Here is an 8,740-nt window from a genome sequence, read left to right on the forward strand (position 1 = left end):
CAATGTTGACTGGAATACTCTCTTTCAAATTCTGAAGGCGGCAGGGGTAAAATACAGGGAGGGCTATTTACAATTTGTACAGAAACCAGCTGGCAGTCATAAGAGTCGAGAGACATGAAAGGAAAGCAGTGGTTGGGAAGGGAGTGAGACAGGGTTGTAGCCTCTCCCCGATGTTATTCAATCTGCATATTGAGCAAGCAATAAAGGAAACAAAAGAAAAATTCGGAGTAAGTATTAAAATCCATGGAGAAGAAATAAAAACTTTAAGGTTCGCCGATGACATTGTAATTCTGTCAGACAGAGCAAAGGACTTGGAAGAGCAGTTGAATGGAATGGACAGTGTCTTGAAAGGAGGATATAAGATGAACATCAACAAAAGCAAAACGAGAATAATGGAATGTAGTCGAATTAAATCGGGTGATGCTGAGGGAATTAGCTTAGGAAATGAGACACTTAAAGTAGTAAAGGAGTTTTGCTATTTGGGGAGCAAAATAGCTGATGATGGTTGAAGTAGAGAGGATATAAAATGTAGACTGGCAATGGCAAGGAAAGTGTTTCTGAAGAAGAGAAATTTGTTAACATCGAGTATAGATTAAAGTGTCAGGAAGTCGTTTCTGAAAGTATATGTATGGAGTGTAGCCATGTATGGAAGTGAAACATGGACGATAACTAGTTTGGACAGGAAGAGAGTAGAAGCTTTCAAAATGTGGTGCTACAGAAGAATGCTGAAGATTAGATGGGTAGATCACATAACTAATGAGGAGGTACTGAATAGGATTAGGGAGAATTGGAGTTTGTGGCACAACTTGACTAGAAGAAGGGATCGGTTGGTAGGACATGTTCTGAGGCATCAAGGGATCACCAATTTAGTATTGGAGGGCAGCGTGGACGGTAAAAATCGTAGAGGGAGACCAAGAGATCAATACACTAAGCAGATTCAGAGGGATGTAGGCTGCAGTACGTACTGGGAGATGAAGAAGCTTGCACAAGATAGAGTGGCGTGGAGAGCTGCATCAAACCAGTCTCAGGACTGAAGACCACAACAACAACAACAACAACACAATTATTTTATATGTAAATTGTTTCCCTTTTGTAGATATGGACATGAAGTATATTTGTGATGTTTCCTTATACTATATCATGATTATCTTTCTTTTTTACTTTGTTTTCAAATCATTGATCACAACAACCTGGGTTTCTTAAAATTATTGAGACAGAAAAGATTTTAAGTTCATCTTCACCATAAGGAGTTACATGCTGACATTCTAATCTGCAACCCTCTCCACAGTTTCAAATCTCATCTTTGTGGTAAGTCAATTACAAGTGGAAACATGAATGCAAAGAATCATTAATGCCCAGGTAAGTCAGTAAACCTTGAACTATTTTGGAGAACACTTCGACAGTGTGACTGACAGTCACTGTAGGTATAGCTTCCTACTCAGTAAGAGCTACGAAAATATCTTCTCCTGTGCACAGATGTGTGTAAATACCTTTGTATCTTTTCGATGTTAGTCTCCCTTCGTTAATCCCTCTCCACAACAATGGTTCTGGTAATTCTGTCTATGAATTCACCTGACCAAGGATTAGACCTTCCCATCCTTGGATTCGATCCTCTTCCTTCCCAACACCTACATAATGTTGGATTCACCCCGTCTTAAATCTCTAAGAGTACACGACTCCTCTGACCAGCGACAAAGTTTATCTGTTGGGTGTTTTTACTGGCTACCTGACTCCACTGTGACAGTTCTAGAGTCATTCAAAGTAAGTCTGTGGTCTGTTGTGCGTAAATACCAAGATCATGCAGTACTAGCTGGTGGTGACTTCAACCTACCGCGTACAGAGTGGGATGTGTGTGGTTTCATTGCAGGGGGTACAGTCAGTCAGTCTTGTGAAGTACTTTTGAACACATTTTCCGAAAACTATCTTGAACAGCTAATTCAACAGCCAACACACAATGGAAATACCTTGGACCTTGTAGCCATAAAATGACTTGACCTTGTTGATGGCATCAGTATAGAGACAGAGATAAGTGATAATGATGATGTTGTCTATGATTATAAAAGTTAATGAATCATTCTAGAGGGTTAGGAGTGTGTTTCTGCAGATAAGCAGTTGTTAGTATCTCACTTAGACAATGAACTGCAATCATTTAGTTCCAGAATGATGGCCATAGAGGAATTATGGGCAACATTTAAACAGAATGTAAAATGTGCTCTGCAGAAGCCTGTGCCCAGGAAATGGATTAAGGGCCGAAAAGACCCACCACAGTTTAGCAATGAAATCTTGAAAATGCTGAAAAAGGAAGGCAGCTGCAGTCATGGTTCGAAACAGGATGCGAAAATTACGCCGGGAAAAAATTAATAGAGATTTGTGCGTCTGTGAAAAGATGAAGGCGTGAAATGTACTACAGCTACCGTGTTCATACCTTTGCTAAAGATCTGGTGGAGAGCCCAGAAAACTTCTGGTCTCGTGTAAAATCACTAAGTGCATCTAAGGTTTCCATTCGATCACTTATTGACAAGTTTGGTTTGGCAGTAGAAGATAGCAAAAGGATGGCCAAAGTTTTAAATTCCACGTTTAAGAAATCATTCATGCAGGATATCGTACAAATGTGTCATAATTTTACCACTGCACAAGGGCCCCAGTGCATGATTAGTAACAGGCATCCCCGACATATAGAAACAGTGGAAAGAAAACAAATAAGTTGGCTGTTCTGGATGGAATCCCAGTTCAGTTTAACAAAATGTATTCTTACATCATTCGACCCATACTTAGTTCGCATTTATCACAAATCTCTAGACCAGGGCAAAGCGCCAAGCAACTGGAAAAGAGCACAGGTGACTCCTGAATGAGATTTTCACTCTGCAGCGGAGTGTGCGCTGATATGAAACTTCCTGGCAGATTAAAACTGTGTGCCCGACCGAGACTTGAACTCGGGACCTTTGCCTTTCGCGGGCAAGTGCTCTACCATCTGAGCTACCGAAGCACGACTCACGACCGGTCCTCACAGCTCTACTTCTGCCAGTACCTCGTCTCCTACTTTCCAAACTTCACAGAAGCTCTCCTGCGAACCATGCAGAACTAGCAAAGGCAAAGGTCCCGAGTTCGAGTCTCGGTCGGGCACACAGTTTTAATCTGCCAGGAAGTTTCACAGGTGACTCCTGTTTATAAGAATGCTAAAAGAACGGAACTGCGAAATTACAGACCGATATCCTTAACATTGCTTTTCTACAGGATTCTTGAGCCTATTCTGAGTTTGAATATAATAAATTTCGTAGAGACCAAAAAACTAATTTCCACAAATCAGCACAGCCTTAGAAAGCATCGCTCATGTGAAACCCAGCCTGCTCTTTTCTCTCACGATATACTGCAAACTATGGATGAAGGACAATAGGCTGATTCCATATTTCGATATTTCAAAAAAAGCTTTCGACACGGAACCCCACTGCAGACTTATCGAAGGCAAGTGCATACAGAATATGCTCGCAAATATTTGAATGATTCAAAGACTTCTTAAGTAATGGAACCCAGTACATTGTCCTCAACGGTGAGTGTTTATCGGAGACAGAGGTAACGTCAGGAGTGCCCTCGGGAAGTGTGATAGGTCCGTTGCTGTTTCAATTTACATAAATGACAGTACGTGCACCAATCTGCGCTTGTTCGCTGATGGTGCTGTGTCGTACAGGAAGGTGTCGGAGGTAAGTGTCTGCATGTTGATACGAGATGACTTAGACAACCTTTTTAGTTGGTGTGATGAATGGCTAATCAGTAATATTTGGATACAGCATTAGTTGTGTCCTGTTTGACACAGCCACATCATTTAAATATGTGGGCGTAACACTGCGAGGTGAAACGAAATGGAATGAGCTTGTGGCAGGGAGGCGAGTGGTCATCTTTGATTTATTGGGAGAATTTTAGGAAAGTGTGGTTCATCTGTAAAGGAGAGCGCGTATAGGACGCTAGTGCAACCTTTTCTTGGGTACTGCTAGAGTGTTTGAGATCCTCACCAAGTCAGATTGAAAGAAGACATCAAAGCAATTCTGAGGTGAGCTGCTAGATTTAGTACTGGTAGGTTCGACAAGCATGCAAGTGCTACGGATGTGCTCTAGGAGCTCAAGTGGGAATTCCTGGAGGGAAGAAGACACTCATTTCAAAGAACACTACTGAGGAAGTTTAGAGAACAGACATTTGAAGCTAAGTGCAGAACGATCCTACTGCCACCAATGTACATTTTGTGTAGGGACCACGAAGATAAGATACGAGAAATTAGGGCTCATTCGGACAGGAGTTTTTCCCTTGCTCTATCTGCGAGTGGAACAGGAAAGGAAATGACTAGTTGTGGTACAGGGTACCCTCCACCACGCACCATATGGTGGCTTGCGGAGTGGGTATGTAGATGATGTACTATATCAGTTCTACCCAGTTTTTCGAATGTATGTTACCTAATTCCTAGTTTTCTACCTTTTTAGCTATGCTTCTTGCAGAGCCCTCACTCTTGTATATTAAATCGTCTAATGATAAGGCTGCTCCGATTTTATTTCTCCTTCGTTCATTATACTATTTGGTACTAATAACTTTCATGCACATTTCTTCAGAAGGTTTTACCTTCCAATAAATACTTACTGTTAATGGCTGTCCACCAGGGCTCTACTGATTTCTTGATTATAGAGTTTATACTTTATCATCAAAGTGGTCACATTCTGTCCACATCAGAAACAACTATAAAACTGCAGTAATAGGTGTTTACTAGATACACGGTTTTTCTTTTAACCTGAGACAACTGATTATCTCTAAAATTATGCATTGTACAAAAAAGTTATAGATGAAAAGTTAATATTAGTAAAGTGTCATCTTGTCTGTGCCCGAACTGGCCACCATCTAACCGCCCCCACTACAAGGGGGATGGGGTTTGGGGTGGGGGCACTTTTATATTTTATAGCTGGAACCCACATTTGCCCTAAAATTGATGATTTTGATATAAATTAATTGGTCAGTTTCAAGAAGTACAATACCGCAAGAATTAAATTTTGTGGACAATACGTAAACCTTACTGTAATCTTGCTATTGATGGTTATCTACTCTGTATTTATATTTTTCTTGTACTTAAAACGTAAGTACGAGTACCTTCATATTAACCATATAGCGGAGATGCTGAGTCCCAGATAGGCACTACAAAAATACTCTCACAATTACAGATTTCGGCTATTAAGGCCTTCGTCAACAGTACACACACACACACACACACACACACACACACACACACACACACACACACACACAAAAACTGCAGTCTCGGGCAACTGAAACCACACATTATATTCCATCCTGGATTTTCCATTGTTTTATACTCATATTAAATCTTTTTCTGTTATCAGATTGATTATGGCTGTGATGCGTTTATTAAGTTGATGTTCTAAAGTTGTATCCTTTTATGATTGAATACAACATGCATGCAACAAAATAATGAATAAGCCAGGAAATAAACCAGTAAAATATATGCTAAGATAAATGTCTGAAGTGGGGAAAAAATCTGAAATGAGAAAAGTGTAGTTTTAAACAAAAATAACTAATCAGAAAGAGCCTTTGACTAATGTTTCTCAAAAGTGGAAATATAGAAAAATTTTAAAAATATTTATACACTATAATCATAGCCTACAAGAAGTACATCTATTCACATTCACAAAATATGTAGCTTCAATCAAATTAAGTGAAGGTTTAGAAATTACAGCTCAAAATAGTAATAAAATTAATTTTTTTGTTAACGCAAGTTGATAAGGGGAAGGATATCCACGAAAAGCCACATGTGATATGTAATTGCACAAAGCATAATATTAGTTCCAATTTTGGCCACCATGTGCAAAGTGTGACAGGAAGCAAACGGCTTCACCACCTGTGGGCGAAGCCTTTTACCTTTCAGCATTGCGGCCTGGCGGTGGCTTGATCATTGAGCAACAAACACACTCTCCAAGAATGAAAACAAAAGACTGTATTGTTTTGGGACAGATAAATTATATTGTAATCTTAAACATCATGTCAAGCCTTCGAGACACACATCGTGTGAAGAGTTGTGTTCTACTATAATTCACGAGTCACTCCAGTGATATGTGCACCCATTGAAGGAAATATGTGTTTGTACAGGGAAAGTAGTGGACATGGACATGCTTTTTTGTGATGTAAGTAGGAGTTACCTTCTTCTACTCCAATGACACCTGCAGAACATGGAGTCAAATCTTTCCTTGGCTACACACGGGATTTCAGAGGCACTGATTAGCAGGACCTCTGCTTCAAGAAAAGCAACTATGGCAATCGGATTAAAAATTAAAAAAAGCTAAGTACATCAGATATTACATGTGGTCACAAATCTCGTGAAGTATTCTGACTCAGCTTCAACTACAAGGAGCAAGTCAGCATCTACACAACACCCTAAACCAACAAGAAAAGCACTTAATGCCGAGCTCATACTCGGGGGCAATTGGGCGCCACTAATCTGTTTGATGAAGGCTCCTTTTGACTAAACGAGCATCCGAGCCCTAGAGGTTTCTGATATCTCTGACTTTTCCTATGACAGTTAAAATTTGTGGAACCGTGGAATGACTTACAGAACTTGCCCATTAGGTAAAACAATTTGTTGTACAAGCAAAAAACACTTGATGGACCTGGGCACATCTCATGGTCTCATCCACATTCTTCATTTGCTCCATATTTGCAGGATATGAAAGAAAGCACCCAGATGTCAGTGTCTTAAATTGCTATGACACAGTTCTCATAGAAACTCAAAAAATTTGATTTTGAATATCACAAGGATTCCAACTGCTGTTAAAATTGTATCGTAGTAGAATAGTTGAATGCATAGGCATAAGGCACCTGTTTGTGAGGTTCTTGGTTTCATTCTTGCCTGTAGCAACATTTTTCCATGTGAATGATATAGGTTTCAAATGGAAACATTAATTAACTAGCAGTGACTCGTGCAGTTTCTAATGAAGAAACATCTTTTTCATTGTAATCGCTAATCATATGAAAATATATTAAAATTTGAAACATTATGTGATCAAAACTATCTGGACATCCCCAAAAACATTCGTTTTTCATATTAGGTGCATTGTGCTGCCACCTACTGCTAAGTACTCCATATCAGTGATCTCAGTAGTCATTAGACATCATGAGAGAGCAGAATGGGGCACTCCACAGAACTCGCGGACTTCGAATGTGGTCATGTGATTGGGTGTCACTTGTGTCATACGTCTGTATGCAGAATTTCTACACCCCTAAACATCCCTAGGTCCACTGTTTCTGACATGATAGTGAAGTGGAAATGTGAAGGGACACGTACAGCATAAAAGCGTATAGGCCGACCTCATCTGTAGACTGACAGAGACTGCTGACAGCTGAAGAGGGCCGTACTGTGTAATAGGCAGACATATATCCAGACCATCGTACAGGAATTCCAAATTGCATCAGGATCCACTACAAGTACAATGACAGTTAGGTGGGAGGTGAGAAAACTTGGATTTCATGAGTGAGTGGCCACACATCACGCCGGTAAATGCCAAACGGTGCCTCACTTTGTGTAAGGAGTGCAAAGATTGGATGATTGCACAGTGGAAAAATGTTGTGTGGAGTGACGAATCATGGTACACAAAGTGGATCCAATGGTAGGGTGTGTGTATGGCGAATGCCCGGTGAACGTCATCTGCCAGCGTATGTAGTGCAAACAGTAAAATTCGGAGGCAGTGGCCTTATGGTGTGGTCGTATTTTTAATGGAGTAGGCTTGCACCCCTTGTTTTGCATGCCACTATCACAGCACAGGCCTACATTAATGTTTTAAGTACCTTCTTGCTTCCCATGGTTGAAGAACAATTCGGGGATGGCGTTGCATCTTTCGACACAATCGAACACTTGTTCATAGGCCGGCCGGTGTGGCCGTGCGGTTCTAGGCGCTTCAGTCTGGAACCGCGTGACCGCTACGGTCGCAGGTTCGAATCTTGTCTCAGGCATGGATGTGTGTGATGTCCTTAGGTTAGTTAGGTTTAATTAGTTCTAAGTTCTAGGCGACTGATGACCTCAGAAGTTAAGTCGCATAGTGCTCAGAGCCAACTTGTTCATAATGCATGGCCTGTGGCGGAATGGTTACATGACAGTAACGTCCCTGTAATGCAATGGCCTGCACAGAGTCCTAACCTGAATCCTATGAGCACCTTTGGGATGTTTTGGAAGGCCGACTTTGTGCCAGCCTCACCTACCGACATCGATACCTCTCCTCAGTGCAGCACTCTGTGAAGAAAGCTGTCATTCCCCAAGAAACCTTCCAGCACCTGATTGAACGTACACCTGCGAAAGTGGAAGCTGTCATCAAGGCTAAGGATGGGCCAACACCATATTGAATTCCAGCATTACCGATGAAGGGCACCATGATCTTGTAAGTCACTTTCAGCCAGACGTCCAGGTACTTTTGATCACATAGTGTAGGTACCGGTGTAATGGCTTATTGTTAAATGAAAAATTTATATTCATCGATAATACTGTTCAGTCTCCAGAAATGAAAAAGTATTTTCTATTGACTGTTTCAGTTTTTTATACCAAATTTTAATCCATGTTGCATTTTCATGCTCTGTTTTATGAAAAACTGGCTTTCCCCACATTTCAGTGTTTATTAAGTCATATCTCCTGAGTTGATTTTATAATTTTGCATTTACATTCAGTGGTATATGTGGATACTGTCAGCAAACTGTTGTAATTATC

Source organism: Schistocerca serialis, chromosome 10 (genome assembly GCF_023864345.2).
Source record: "Schistocerca serialis cubense isolate TAMUIC-IGC-003099 chromosome 10, iqSchSeri2.2, whole genome shotgun sequence".
In the NCBI taxonomy this organism is placed as follows: domain Eukaryota; kingdom Metazoa; phylum Arthropoda; class Insecta; order Orthoptera; family Acrididae; genus Schistocerca; species Schistocerca serialis.